The 15,892-nt window shown below is 37.2% G+C and overlaps 1 protein-coding gene and 1 non-coding gene across 11 annotated transcripts in view; both read right to left on the minus strand.

The window, feature by feature from the left end:
* LOC5573175 (protein kinase C and casein kinase II substrate protein 3) overlaps positions 1 to 15,892 on the minus strand; it is a 147,951-nt gene that overhangs the window by 72,547 nt on the left and 59,512 nt on the right. The gene's annotated exons all lie outside the window — the stretch shown is intronic.
* Trnaa-ggc lies at positions 14,566 to 14,636 on the minus strand. Its single transcript has one exon. It is a non-coding gene; the product is annotated as a tRNA-Ala (tRNA).

Raw genomic sequence — 15,892 nt, forward strand, 5'->3', positions numbered from 1 at the left:
CAAATGCGGGGTTGTGTTGCAAAAGTTTTGCAAGATTAAATTAATGTTTACGGTTTCTTGTACTATGAATTGTCAAAATCTATTCTGTAAGATGATTATGGTGATTTTTCTTCTAAAATTATCACTACCAACTTTGAGTGGGATGCACTAATCGCCATTCTAGGACAGCGCCACCTTCATCTTTTAGCTCTGCGTTCGATCACGAATAGGCTAGTACTAAACTAAACTAAAGTTCTACAGTTTTGTTTACTAAAACAATATTGAACAGGTTTATCAAAAACACAAAAGTCTACAAACTCCAGAACAAGCATAACCAAATAAGAACTAGAACGTGAAGAAGAGGTACGTGTCTGCTGAAGGTTCAAGATCCCAACAAATTTGAGATAGGAACGTTCGTGACGTGGGACCATCCAGTTTTAATAGTTTCTCAAATTGTCACCCATTTCAGTCTTTTTCTTTCTTCCTTGATGCAAACTTATTGTATGGAGATTTCAAATATTTCAATAGACTGTTAAGTTTTGCTGGACCTTTTCCCCTATCCTTGCAACAGGACCTAATCAATGGCTGTTGCTATAATCTGTGCAATGTTATCGAGTTTGATAGATAAAAGATAATGTACAAAATATGACCGGGTCGACAGTTTTATCAAACATAAAATAAACTCGATTGCCATTGCTAAAACATTCTTGAGTTCATTCTCAGGTACATCCCTTATAACAAAGAACTGAACATTCTCATTGATATAAGTCTATCACATACACATAGAAAATTCTATGATGCCATGTTATATAAGAAACAGTAGAGGTCTCTGCAACTATCCTAAGTACGTATTCAAGTAACAACAAATTACAGTTGTTGCTATCAGACTTGATGTGAGCATAACAACAAGAGAGAAAGAGTACCACAAAAATCCTCATATATTTTTACTCTCACTCGAAACGTTTGAGGATCTGTGTTGTATCATCAAGATCTGTACTAAAACATTAAAATCGTCTCATTTTCTGTATCTCGACTGTTGAAATATGCGTCAATCTTGTTCAACAGCCTATGCTAAGTTTAAAAACTTTAACTCTAAGTCAAACATTATTAAATCGTATAAAACTTGACACCTACCATGTATCGTAGGTGATCAACACTAACATAATGTCGAAAATCGAACCCTGAGGCTATTGAAAAACATTTAAATAGCTTCAAAATAAGTTTTTAGTTTATATTTCAAGCATTTAAAAATATAAAACTTTTTTTGTGTTGATAAAAACGGAATAATTTAAGTAGATAAAAAAACGAATTTAGTACTATACCATTTAAATTCACTAGAGTTTGTATCCTTTGACAGCGTATTTCGACCTCAACTGTAAGGCCGGCTTCAGTGTCGTGTACTAGACTCGACTTGAAGAAAACCATCGTATGCACACATTATATATTAACACTAGGTATAAACGTATTTCCCTACCCATTTATTTTTTATTTTCTTTTTTAGCTTAAAATTTATGAGCTTCAGGTACATTCCATCCCTCTTTTGTTGAAACTTTAAATGCTGAAAGGTACATCACGGGAACGATGTGTAGGTGCTATTATGATTGTTATCATCACGGAATAATTTGTTGACGAAATCTGAGCGTGAAAAAATCGGAACGTGATAAAAACGGAACATACCTGTATATGCAATACACACAGTTCGAACGAAACGTGTAAATTTCTGAGACATATAATGCACATAATTGGACCGTGGAATATCATGGATATTTACATGATATGACATGTAAACTTCAATTACATGTCATGTAATCTAGCAGGATCCTGAGTGATTACATGACATGACATGATTTCAGAATCAAATTTACATGACGCCGTGTTTACATGACATAAATGAAGTTTACATGACATTATTTTTAACTGTGCATTTCAAAGATAACGATACCGAATGTTCACCAAAGTTGAAGGAAGTGTTGCATGCCATACAGTCGACCGAGGCACAAATGTTTATGTGGCTGGCAACACTGTTTAAGAAGAATTAAGAAAAGATCGAAACCATACAAATTTGAAGGGAATAGAAAAAATAGAACGCTTAGCAACATAGCAATACTCACCAACTGTAATCCAATTTTTCGTGAAGGGTTCAAATTTTTTTCGTAGCTAGTAACACTGCTCAAGTAAAACTCCGCCACCAGGCAGTACTAGTGTACATGAAACTTTTATTTTGCGAATATCTCAGGATCCTGACCACTTGGAAAGATGGCGTCTTCAGCAAAGTTGTCCAGTAACTCGTGAGCTCTCATTATTCTATCTAAGAGATTTGAGATTTTTTTTTTTGCGAGTATCTCTGGATCCTGACCAGAAGAAAACTGGTGTCTTCGGCAAAGTTGTTCAGTAGATCAAGGACTATCATTATTCTATTCAAGAGATTCGAGATTTTTTCACCAGGCGGCGCTAGTGAGCATGAAACTTGTTTGAGGATATCTCAGATTCTGACCAATGGCAAAATTGGTAAAGTTGATCAGTAGCTCAAGTGCTATTATGATTGTAACAAAGAGATTTGAGATTTTGCCACTAGGCGGCGCTAGTGAGCATGAATCTTTTGTTTCGCAGATATCTCAAGATCCTGACTACTTAGAAAGATGACGTCTTCGGCAAAGTTGTTCAGTAGCACAAGCAGTTCAAGAATACATTTAAAAAAACAGAACTGAAGTGCTACTTTTCAGTACTGTTTTTGTTGTTAGGAAAAATAGGCCGTCATGATGTGCATTTCCTTAAAATAAAGTAGGCTTATATGCAACGTAATGGCAAAAAGGTATGTTTTGATAATTTACAAAAGTGTTGTATCTTTCCATAAAAAAAACGAGGCATTTTGTATGGGCAGGTATATTGAAAAAATCGATTTGTTAATCGAAATGTAATCGTGCAATTTAAACCAATATTTAATCCACAGGAAAGTTTGAGTCCTATTCTGCCCATAACTGCATATTTGTAACATTCGACAAAAGTAGGCATTGAGTAAATGGGATACCAAGCTTGCATTTTATTGCAGTATGCGAGAAAACTGAAATTTCAAAAAATCACTAAGAATTCAAAAGTGCTTATTTGAGGCTGAAATTTTGTATAACTTATATCGCATACTAGGTGAATAGTCAGAAAATGATTCTGATAGAAATTTCGTTGCTACTGCATTATGAGGCTCATGAATAATCTCAATGTGACTGTTATGCGGTTACAATTGCTAATGTGACAAAACAACTTGATATTTTTTTCGAATTTTCTAGAACAATCTCACAGATTTCAGTAAGTTGATCGAAAGTATTTATCATTTGATGACTCTCCCCAGTATTAACTCGAAATTGTGAAAAATGTCGAATGTGACAAACATGCAGTTATGGGCAGTATTGTGCATTATTAATTACAGAATTCAAACTTTATGAGTTCAAGAATACTTATAAACAAAAAATCATGATACTTTCGATGCTCAAATAGTAGGTTACGGAACAAGTTGCCGAATGATGATTTTTACAGCACGAATCGTAAAGTTATCCTACGAGGCTTGCCGAGTAGGATATTTACGACGAGTGCTGTAACAATAGAGTTCTACAACGAGTTACGTACAACAATTTTTGTAATTTTGTAGAAGACCACTTGAGGGTATAAGAAATTATATCGGAATGCATTAAACCATCATTTTACAATTTCTGAAAAATTATTTTGTAATGATTCATTACGCAACTCAAAACAGTTGCGTAATGATAAAGCGTTGCGTAATGAATCATTACAACACTGTTTTCAGTCACGTAATGACTGTTCCCGCACTGCATACTTCAGTAGAAAGTAGGCCGTTTCATGACAGATTGTTGTGATGAACAACAGCCTATTACGATGAGAAATTGCAAATAGGTATTTTTTTATGCTTTACAAAAGTATCGTATCTTTCCATATGGAAGAAACGAGGAATTTTTCTGGGTAGGTATGTTGAAAAAATCAATTTATTAATCTAAATTTAATCGCGCAATTTAAACCAATATATAATCCACAGGAAATTTTGAGTACTATTGTGCATGCTTGATGGATAGACCGCAATAAGTTTGATAAATCATAGTTTAAATTCCATGAAAACATTAATCAAACCATAATCAATAGCTTAAATTCCATGGAAACATTAATTAATCTGTACTGCTAAAACATGTCAGAGTGGCATCGGATTAAGCAACACAAATTTACCAGAGACAATTCATTTGATTCTTGAGACTTGTTATTTTAGTTTCGCTGTGTAACTGATGAACGACTCACCAAAGAGATATCTTGCCAAAATGCTTGTTTAAGGAGTCGATTAGGAGAGATTCATCTTGTCTGGGTGTGCCAAAAAAAAAGTTTTTGAAAAAACTGAGAGTATAAAAATGTATGGAAAACATTAATTTTGATAGATTTTTAGAAACCCACAACCCTAAATCATGTTCCACAACAACTTTCTATCGCTAAAAATTTTAAAATATTGCGAATGCGTAATTTTTGTCTCGATTTGTCTGAACCACTATGCGCCGGCCCGTCTTCCGTTTACAAAACGCTTCATGCCCTCGTGTTAGCGGCTAAAACACGATAATTGTCTTGACAAGCTAGTCTAGATATCGGGTGTTAAGATGGTCACAGGAGGAGGAGGAGGGGTGCATCTTACGGCGATATGACGGTTCAATTGCGCGATGCGATGGCTTGGAAGTGGAAAGATAAACGTTGCGATTGATTCGTTGAAACGTTTCTCACTTGGCCGTCCCGATGTTGCCCTGAAGCCTATATAAATATCAGGTGTATGATCATCTTTCATCGGGGGTAATTTAGATCGCAGTCCGAAATACGTCATTATTTATGTATAGATATGCCTAGTAAACCTGATCCAGCGCTCTTCGTAGCCCCGGTCATTTTGCAGAAGCATCATCAATAACGGTTCGAAATAGACTCGTATTCAAGTCGTTTAATAAAATTCGATACGAGCTATTCATAAACAATATCATGAACCATTGGGTTGCTAACGATGGAATGGTGAGTGGCGGTTTCAATAGAAACTATTCGGATGTAACAAACTGAACGGCGTAAAATTGGAATGTTTTGTATGCGGTATTGAAAGCCAATTACGTTGCGAATGGTTGTTTCGATAGTTAGACAGTCCCATAGAACCTATCTACATACGCAAATGATTGTGTATAGGTCAAAAGATAAGCATTTAGAATTACCTTTGAAATTCCAATATCATGTTCATTGCCGCACTATGGGCAATTGGCGGCTAAGAATATGATAATAAATCTTCGAGCGGTTTAGTGGAATACATATAAGTAAATGAAAACCCAAATTTAGTACTAAATATACCATTTAATTCCACTAGAGTTTGTATCCTTTGACAGATACGCGTACAAGTCGAGTCTAGCACACGACACTGAAGACGGCCTTACAGTTGAGGTCAAAATACGCGTATCTGTCAAAGGATACAAACTCTAGTGGAATTAAGTGGTATTGTACTAAATTCGGTTTTTCATTTAAGCCCAAGAATATGTTTACCATCCTATAAATGTGGTGAATCAAATAAATTTGATGATTGTATTATAGAGAATACTTTTCGAAATAAACTCTTGGATAGAACGTATTGTGAAATAATGATTTTTTTACAAATAATGAACTGTTCTAGATACAAATCTAGCCCATGTTCAATTTTCACTGTATAATAGACAAAACTAATTTCGTAGAAGAATTGATTTTACGTTTTATATTCATTGGCTTGTAGAAAATTTGAGTCATATTCTGGCGTATCATAGAACCTTGAGTATGGAATAAACCCAAATATCGAAGTGATTTACGCAGAACAGCGAGTCGAGATGTCATATAATCCTGAACAGAATTTTCACGTGAAATTTAGGCAATACTATTACTCAACATTGAGTAGAATTATCACAGAATCACTAACATGATTCCACATAATTATAGTCAGGATCTTTCCAAAATTTCTAACAGGGATTTCCACATAATCATATGTAAGTTTTTTATATAGTTCTTAACAAGATTCTTATAAATTCCTGAATAGCATCAAGTCTCTTATTATATTCTTGAATAACTCCGGAATGTTTGAAGAACCTTGAGATGAGTCGCGAAGGAATCTCTGGAGGAACCCCTTCAGGAATGTCTACTAAAAGGTTCAGGTGAAGCACCATACATTCCGCTTTTAATATCTACAGGAATTATTTCGGCAATGTTTCCAGGTATTCTTTCAATATTTTCGGTTCAGGAATTATTATAGAAATATCCTTCAGAAGTTTCCGTAAAGGTCTCTACTGGTGCTCCTGAAGTAAACTTCAGGAATCCTTCGAAAACCGATGTTGATGAAACAAAAAGGTCGTTTTACATGAAATTTGTAAAGAAAATGGAGAATGTTTTACTTACCAAATAATAATATCTGGTTGATAGGTTTCGAGAATTGATAGGTTGATAGGTTTTCGAAGGATTCCTGAAGTTTACTTCAGGAGCACCAGTAGAGACCTTTACGGAAACTTCTGAAGGATATTTCTATAATAATTCCTGAACCGAAAATATTGAAAGAATACCTGGAAACATTGCCGAAATAATCCCTGTAGATATTAAAAGTGGAATGTATGGTGCTTCACCTGAACCTTTTTGTAGACATTCCTGAAGGGGTTCCTCCAGAGATTCCTTCGCGACTCATCTCAAGGTTCTTCAAAAATTCCGGAGTTATTCAAGAATATATTAAGAGACTTCTCCAGAAAACTATTTGGAATTTTCTCCAGAGATTTCAGAAAGAATGCCTAACGAAATTCCTTAAAGATGTCTGATACCTGAAAGCTCCCAGTTATAACTGTAGAAGAGCTATTTGGAATTTTCTCCAGAGATTTCAGAAAGAATGCCTAACGAAATTCCTTAAAGATGTCTGATACCTGAAAGCTCCCAGTTATAACTGTAGAAGAGCTCTTAGAACACTAAGCTGAGAAGCAGGCTCTGTTTCAGTAAGGAAGTAATGCTTAGAAGAAAAAGATCATACAAAAATCTTCCAGAAACTCTCCAGGTTTTATCCAGGGTCCAACCGTCTCTTCCAAAAAATCGTCGGCCTTAATAGTAAACTCTCAAAGCATTTTTCATGATATTCCTTTGGAGTTTCCACCAGAAAATGCTACAACAAACATTCCATCAGTAATTCCTCCGATTATTTGTACACAATTTTTTGCTGGAATTACTCCAGAAAGTCTCGTTATGTATTTTTTCAGTGGTTTATCCAGAAAATCATCTATTTAAGTATCATTTTCTCAGGTAGAAAGCATTTGTTAAAGAAATTTCTGATTGAAATCTTAAGATAATTCCGACAACAAATTTTTGAATTGATAAGCATGAGGCAGTTTCTGGATGAAGCATGAAATTTTCGGAAAATATTTATATAAATTCTTGAAGAAATCTTTGCAGTAATTTCTGAAGATATCGTTAGGGAAATTACCTATTGAATTCTTTAAGGGGTTCTAAGGGGACAATAATCTAGTATGAAATCCTATGAAAATTCTTGAAAGAATTCTTGGGAAAATCAATTGAGGAATTCCTGTTTCCCTAGGACATACAGTATTTTCGTGCCTGTAGAAAAGCATATTTTCCAAAGAAAGCTCTCAGTTAATAGTTGTGAGAGATCTGAGAAGCCAGCTGTGTCCAGTCGAGCGTAATACCAGAAAGAAGAAAACCACATCACAATAAATCCAACAGAAGTCTCATGCAAAACGAAAGGCAACGGTTCTCATCTCAAACCTTTCGCCATCTTCAATCAGGAATGCGCTTTGATGCTCCGCTCGTATCCTCTTCATTCGAGAGACCCGGCTAAGCGATTTTAGTTTCCTTATGTCCACCGTAGCCATCACTGCTAAACACGATCAAGTCAAGTGGCTTGACCATAAGATGCTCAGTTAACCGTCCCGTTTGTAGATTTTTTTTCTTACTAGTTTCAGCTTTTCACTTTCGTGTTTTAACTCGCGTGCCTCGGAGACTAGTGTTCACCTTCCACCTGCTGCCGTAAAAGCAATGAACTAATAAAACTATTTTACAATGTTTTTCCGCTGCCTTAGTTTTCGTAGGTAATCCGACTAGCAGATCATATCGATATTATATCATATTTAGAAATAATAACTCTCGTTGATAAAATTTAGATATCACAACAGTTATTTATGCAATATAAAATGTACAATGAATAAACGAATGATGGAAATTCGAGTTTTGCGACGAGTTGCATGCAACATTTTTTGGAATTACGAAAATTATTGTAGGTTGATTTCTTTAAGGTGAAGGTGAATCGAAGCCAAAGCTCAAATATTCAAGAGCACGAATCTGGAGAACCAAACATCCGTTTGAGTTGAAAACCTAATCGATTGGTCACCACCAGCTAGTGACCAATCGATTAACTTTTCAGCTTAAACGGATGTTTGGTTCTCCAGATCCGTGCTCTTGAAAATTTGAAGTTTGGCTTCGATTCATCTTTACCTTAAAGGATCGTTGATTTGATTTTCACACACAATCCCTCACCTGAGTCACTGGGACAGAGTCTGCTTCTTAGCTTAGTGTCCAATAAGCACTTCCACAGTTATTAACTGAGAGCTTTCTTTGCCAAAGTTGCCCTTTTTTGCATGCGTATATCGATATAAATTACGAATCTGATAGTTTCAGCTAGTCGGGACCGATAGCGTGCGTTCCTCAGCTTGATCTAGTATTTCGTTTTTACTCAACAATAATAGGAACCACGATGCATCACCGAATTCAAGGTGAGCGGCAAACGAAAGCGCACCAAATACCCTCTTCGGTTTAGTGAGCCTAAAGGTCATAAGCATCTGCAGTAGAGTCGTCGTTCACGAAAAGCAAAACTCACCACAACCAATTCAATTGCTCTCCACTTGAGAGTTTGAGACTTTATCATTCTGAAAATAAATCACAATTCCAGTGTCTCTAGCCGGTATACGGATGCGAGTGTGCTTTTCGCAACTGGGGAACGTGATTAAATTTGCGCAACCAGACAGTCAGTGGTGGTATCTTATCATCGTAGTTTGGTCGGTTCGTGCGCCGACAGTTAACGGGGGAAAATGGCGCGTTATAAATATCTATGATGGATGGCAACTTCTAATGGTGAAGATACAACAAGTTTAACCGAGTGATTGATTTACACGAGAGTATGATAAGTTTGCTGTTTTTGTAAAGTGAGGTATCGAATCTTGATGAACAGTACTTCTTAGTGCTACTTTTAACCCCAAGAAACCCTTTTAGATCTTTGTAATGCTAAGGCGAATAACGTTTGAGCAGCCTTTTGTCGATAGTCAAAGACAAGGGAATGAATCACGATATGAAATCTAAGGTCTTTACAAAGGGTCATACAATTACCATGGCGGAATTGTTGTTGGATTACGTTTCTCTAATCGATCCAAATATTTTTTTGTATATATTTTGAATTAGAACGCTCGTTTTTTGAATGGTAAAGAGGACGTGCTGTTTGATTTTCTTACAGTCAATAACATACATATAGCAGTTATCACTGGAAATTATTTGAAACCAGTATATAAACTCAAAAAATCCAAACTTTTTAATAAGGGTATTCACTTAAAGGCGTAAATTCCCTCGTAAATCGTGTAAAGTTAGTAATTTCAAATATTTCACGTCAATGCCTCAACCGCAAATGAAACATTTCAAATTGTTGAAATTCAATATCCAAGAGCGCCATGGGAATGGTAACAAAACGAATGTCAACAAAACAATTACCTAGGAATTCGTTTTCTTAGGTTTTCACCTTTTTGGCAAATTAGAGGAAATTAATTGATAAGTATTAACATTCGGCACCTTTTTTCTGATTCTAGCGGAGATGCATACGGAGATTTCTTATTAGATTCGGGCTCAATGTGGAGTAATTTGCATAGGGCTGATCGATTTGGAAAGGCTACGTGGAAGCAGATGCAAAAACTGCTACTCTCTGATTCTGCAAGAGATTTATTCTATATTTTATTGTGCTGATTCGTACAATTTCTGTTTTTGGAAGGTACCGGTGAGGTTGCTAGACGAGATCGACAATTTCAACTGCAGGCGAAAAACTCTCTGTCTTTATAAAGACCTGCGACATTTCTTCCTTTCACACAAATGTAGTGCGACAATAGATAAAATTGTAAACCAAAAGCCTTAGTGTTTATGCGGAAACTGTGGAATAGAGATCTAACCGCGCCTTTAGCATACAGAGCAAAGCGTGTCTTCATCACGAAATTGGTGTCAAATCCAGCCATCAATCATTTGAATTCAAGTTTGAAAAAATTGAAGTTTTTAAGTTCGTTGCATATAAACCTTCAATACAATGCGGAACAAAACAGCCCACCAAATTTTAAATAGAATTTCTACTCCGCAATCATTGGTATACATTTCATTCCTGGATGCTCGTTCGGTCACATTCAGAAAATCTCGCAAATCACTTCTATTTTACTTGCAATATTCTAAACGGTTCCAACGCCACCCGTCCAGTACAATTTGATACATTTTATCACCAACCATCAGTGAGATCTTAAACAGAACATTTTATTTACTACTCTAATCACATTTATTCCAATATGATCCAAACTAAACAGCAAACTTAATGAATTTTCAATGCCCCCGGCTAGACAGCTAGACTTAGTACTCAAGTGTCAAAATGGGAATATTTCGTTTGAAATAAGTCATTGCAGTCATTACGCGGTTTTAGTTTTACGCTGTTTTACGCAACTTTAAGTGAATACCCCTAATGATCTTTTTAAATGAGTAATGTTGGATTGACTGGAGCATTTGAGGGAGTTGCTATTATCATGCATAGGCGTATAAAACATCAACTTTTTTCGTCATTTGAAACCATTTTTTTGAAGTTTTGGGTGTTTCTGGTGAACCACAACTTGGTAAATAGATTTTCAAATCAGCCACCTGCTAAAACGGCGGAAACTGGTGCATCCACCCTATTAACCTACTATGCACACGTACGCAGTTGTTTAAATTCAAATACTACCTAACAAAATGTAAACATGCGCACAAGCTATAACTAATCAGTTAATTAATTGCGTTATCGTGTTTGCCTTCGGCTACCAATGGTTTTCAATTACGCACTTCTCACATCTGCAGATGAATGAAAGAAATGCGAAACAACTACACCGGGTCTACAAATCCAAGCACAGAAAAGTAATAATCTTCTGATAAGAATCGCACCGCCCTTCGTTCCAGCAATTAGTCACCTTTCAGTTGTAATCCAACATCGTTATCGATTCACGAACATATGCTTGCAGCAGGTGAATTCCTTTACAAGTGAGGCGGAGTCACCTGTAATTATTACACGCTAGATTTGATTTGATTAGTTCGCGCCTTTTTGCTCCATTTTCTTCACTCTGCATTGATTCCAAATCGACACACAATAGGTATGTGCGGTCTGTGCTATATGTTTAGTTGTGTCCAACCACTAGCAAACAAACACAATGCAATCCCATTTGTACAACTTGTATGAATTTTACACCTGGCCTGTAGAGGGTGTGCAATGTTTACCCGCTCCAGTGCCAAACATTCGGCGATTAAATGTTCGTACAAAACAAGCGGCGCGCCATTGCCCTAGAATAACCGAAGCGGGCATGCTCTGTGAAGAAAGCTACTTATTGCCTAGTCAATTAGATTGCCTATGGAGGTGGTGCATGTGATATAAATAAAGCGCCAACCTTAGAGTTAGTTGGTCGTTGCGCCGGTTGTAAAGTTGTGCCGGTTGCCACCGTTCGGTTACTGGATTTAAAATGACTAGACTATATAGAATGCCATTGTGTAACAACGAGCAGTAAACTAGAACCTACCTACATCACACAGAATGGAACGTGTGAGAACGGAGATGTGTTTCGTAATATGGTGAGCGAACAAGAACAAGCTGTAATTGAGCTAAGAAGGCTCAAACATTGTACACATCGATAAAAAAAAAAATGAACAGTTTCGATAGGGAAGGGACAATCTAGTTACAACGATGAATGGTTTGCATAACTGTGGGCAAAATTTTGGGCGAACACTCCAGTTTGTTTAGATCCCACCGAGGACTACAGCAAGGTGATGGACTTTCGTGCCAGTTGTTCAACAATGCTTCAGAAGTGTAGAAGGTGTTTTGTGAACAACTGGGTTCAACATACGAGGGAAGATTTTCTATAAATCTAGTCAGTTTGTTTGCTTTGCGAATGATATGGACATTGTCATCCGAACATTTGGAAAGGTTGTAGACCTATGCACCCACCTGAAACATGAGTACATAGACATTTCAACTGTGTCTCTGTGATTTCTCGTTCGATAAAATCTTATAGTAACACATATATTGAGCTCAGATCTATGACATTTGGTCGAAAGACATTTGGTCGAATGACATTTAGTCGAATGACGTTTGATCGAAAGTACGTTTGGTCTAACGGCCATTTCGTCGAATGGACATTTGGTCGAAAAGGTTTAGTTGCAACAGAAAGCATGTGATATTTGGTCGTACCGACATTTCGTGAAAAGGACAATGATCAAATCTAAAATGTATGGAAGCAAGGTTTTAAATTTAGTCTGACTATCTTCGAGAGTGGCATTTAGTCGCTAATACAAGAGTAATTGAATAATTGAAAAATATTAGCCATTTTACCAACAATCTATATGTGATTAGCAAAATTTTGTTATTCTATTTGATGGACGCTCTCCCAACACATTGATCATCCTCTTGCGTCTTTGACGTTTCATGCTATTTTTCGCTACCAAATAAAATGATGGTCGTCCGATCGTTCGTTCTGCGAACTATGTACTGATTGTTATTATTGTTGATTGTGCACTGCTAAAGGTCCGTATGCACCACACAGGCATGTTCTGCGATTCGAGATTAGCTGATCATAAATGGAGGCAAGCCAACTTTTGCCGCCTCAGTCAACTCGTCTTCCCTTACCCGATTCCTAGAATTTGCACAATTTTCATTTTTAATAATTCAAAGCTTCCTCACAATAAGCCAATTGGCCATAAGTAAAGTTACCGACACCTAACATTCACTTGGCCATAAAGGTTTTACTTGAAGCAAATTTATCCCGCCGTTCTAATTCTGATTTCCGCATTTAAATATTTTACCCACGTATGTAAACTGCAAGACCCGGAATTCAAAGAAAGATCCAATTATTACTAAAGCGCTCTCTCCGAATGCTTTCATCAGATGAAGATCAGCAGTTCATTACGAAGAACGATGACATTTCAAAAGAATGATAAATAATAGAAACATACTTTCAAATTGCAAATATAAGAATGTATAAAATTTAAAAATAAAACTACATAAAATGTCCCATCTTTTATTCAACAGCACTTAAGGCCGTACGGGACGTCATCATAATCACCCTATCCATTTGAAGAAGCAAATCTCAAGAACCACTCCATATATCGATACGAAAAATGTGTCACAATGATTCTAAATATGTAGTGCACAACCCAATACATTTTCAGCTTCATCGGTTCACTAAAACTCGAGATTTGCTTCCACCCAGTCAACATTTTGGTTGGTATAACTTTTGTTATACATCATTCTATATGAATCATTTCAATCGTATAGAATGCATGAAAAGGCTATATACCTACCAAAGTGGAGGCTATATACGTACTTGGCACGAGTTTTTCAGACTTTCTGCGACCAGATATGCGATGCCATAAAATTTGGATGAAAATAAAAAAAAAAGTTTTCAACAAGTCTCGAACACGGGATCTTTGGATTTGGAATCGGACACCTTACCACTGTACCATCAGGGGTTTTATAACTAGAGTGATTATATGCCAATATTAATGCATGTTTCATGCACAGCGACTTTTGCTTTGTTGTTCTTTGAGGCCCATCGTCAGCAGATACCATGTTTGGGTGGCAATTTTTGCTAAGTTATTGCGATTTCATATGATGCTTTCTAGATTGATGTATGATCTGTCAGTTTATACAACTTCACGCGATTCTAAGTTGCACTATATACGACATGTTTTGCTGTCAACATAGATTGTCGTTTATGAATCGCATTGGGATTTATATACAACTTGTGTTGACATTGATAACGCCTTATTTGGCATGTTGTGCGATTTTGATTTTTGACGCACGAATATGTGATTTTGGATGCACATTCTTATACGATACGTGGTTCACTGGGCACAAAGTTTTGATCATAATTGTTAGAGTGAGACAAAAGATAGGGAAAATAACACGGTCTCCCGTGTCACCTTAATGATTCAGGTTATTCAAAAGAGTACGTTATCTTACCAACTTTGCAAATCGTAGAAAACAATAATCAATTTAACCAAACGATCTTTCAATAAACCATTTGAAAATAAGTTTTCAACCCAATTTCCTCTCAGCTAAATGTCATTCGACCAAAATAAATGTTTCAAAGCATTTCGACCAAATGTCTATTCGACCACATGTCATTCGACCAAACGTCATTCGACGGAATGTCCTAAAGCCATTAAGCTCGCATGGTTATTGAATTAATTAACTCATTACGGCTGGTAAAGATGGATAAATTATGGGTAAAATTATGAAAAAAAAAATCCACGTGCTCGGCTGGGATTTGAACCCAGGACTCTTGTATGCCAGACGAGCGCTATACCAACTAAGCTACCGAGTCACTTGGTGACCCAATAACTCAGTTGGTTACAAGTTTCGAATTCAAATCCCAACAGATCACGTGGACCCTTTTTTCATAATTTCACCCATAATTCATTCATCTTCACCACGCGTAATGAGTTGATAAAATCTTGCCGGGGATTTGCACAGTATCTGCGTCTTGGACTTACTGGACGCTTCTATGTTTACTGGCTAAGCTTCCAATTCAAGCGACAAATTACTGCCGATTCGTTGCTTTTTGAATTCTCCAGGTAGACCAGTGGACCCAGATAGCCGTAGCGGTTAACGCGCAGCTATTCAGCATGACCATGCTGAGGGTCGTGGTTTCGAATCCCGAAGGTCGAGGATCTTTTCGTAAAGGAAATTTTCTCGATTATCAGGGCATAGAGTATCTTCGTACCTGCCACACGATATACACATGCAAAAATGGTCAATCGGCAAAGAAAGCTCTCAGTTAATAACTGTGGAAGTGCTCATAATAACACTAATCTGAGAAGCAGGCTTTGTCCCAGTTGGGACGTAATGCCAGAAAGAAAAAGAAGAAGGTAGACCAAATGGATGCCGAGCTCGATATAGCGTTTCTGGTAGGAGGATGACTTCTAGTTCACTGGAGCTCCGTTGCCATCGGTGCTACTCGGCTTAGTTCCCAACAGTGAAGCTAGCCTTCATCGGCGAAGAGTACCCCGATGACGAATATCTTCCGAACCGATGTTGTCGCTACGCGTTTTTTCTTGCTTCAATACTGGCCGGTGGAGAGCCGAAGTCAATCCAACGATTCTTGGTGGAGGCTGGCTTCCAGTTTGCTAGTGTCCCGTCGATTCAAATCTGTGACTCACACCTACTACTAGGAATAGTTCCCGGCGGCGGATCTATCCTTCTCCGACAGAGAGTTTCCTAGAGGAAGATCGACTGAACCGATGATAGCCCTGCGATTCCGGTAGATGAAGACTACCGATTTCGATTCCGATGGACGCCGCGACCATCATTTAATGATGCAGCTTTGCGATCTATTGAACTAGAACCCGTCGGTGTACCTAGCCTACCCCAACGGATAAAGTTCCAGACGACCACAGTTCTCCTGAAACCGTTGTATCGAAACTGGCTGAATCTGTTCGATGTTAGTGCTGCGATGATTTACAGTTCCTGGGTGCCTCAACTACCCTTTACCAATATTACGTTCTATTTATTCGGTATACTCTAGCACATCTGCGCTGTTTGTCTACATCTCGAGAGCAGTCGAATTCAACATGCTTCGAT

This window comes from Aedes aegypti, chromosome 2 (assembly GCF_002204515.2).
Source record: "Aedes aegypti strain LVP_AGWG chromosome 2, AaegL5.0 Primary Assembly, whole genome shotgun sequence".
NCBI classification, from domain to species: domain Eukaryota; kingdom Metazoa; phylum Arthropoda; class Insecta; order Diptera; family Culicidae; genus Aedes; species Aedes aegypti.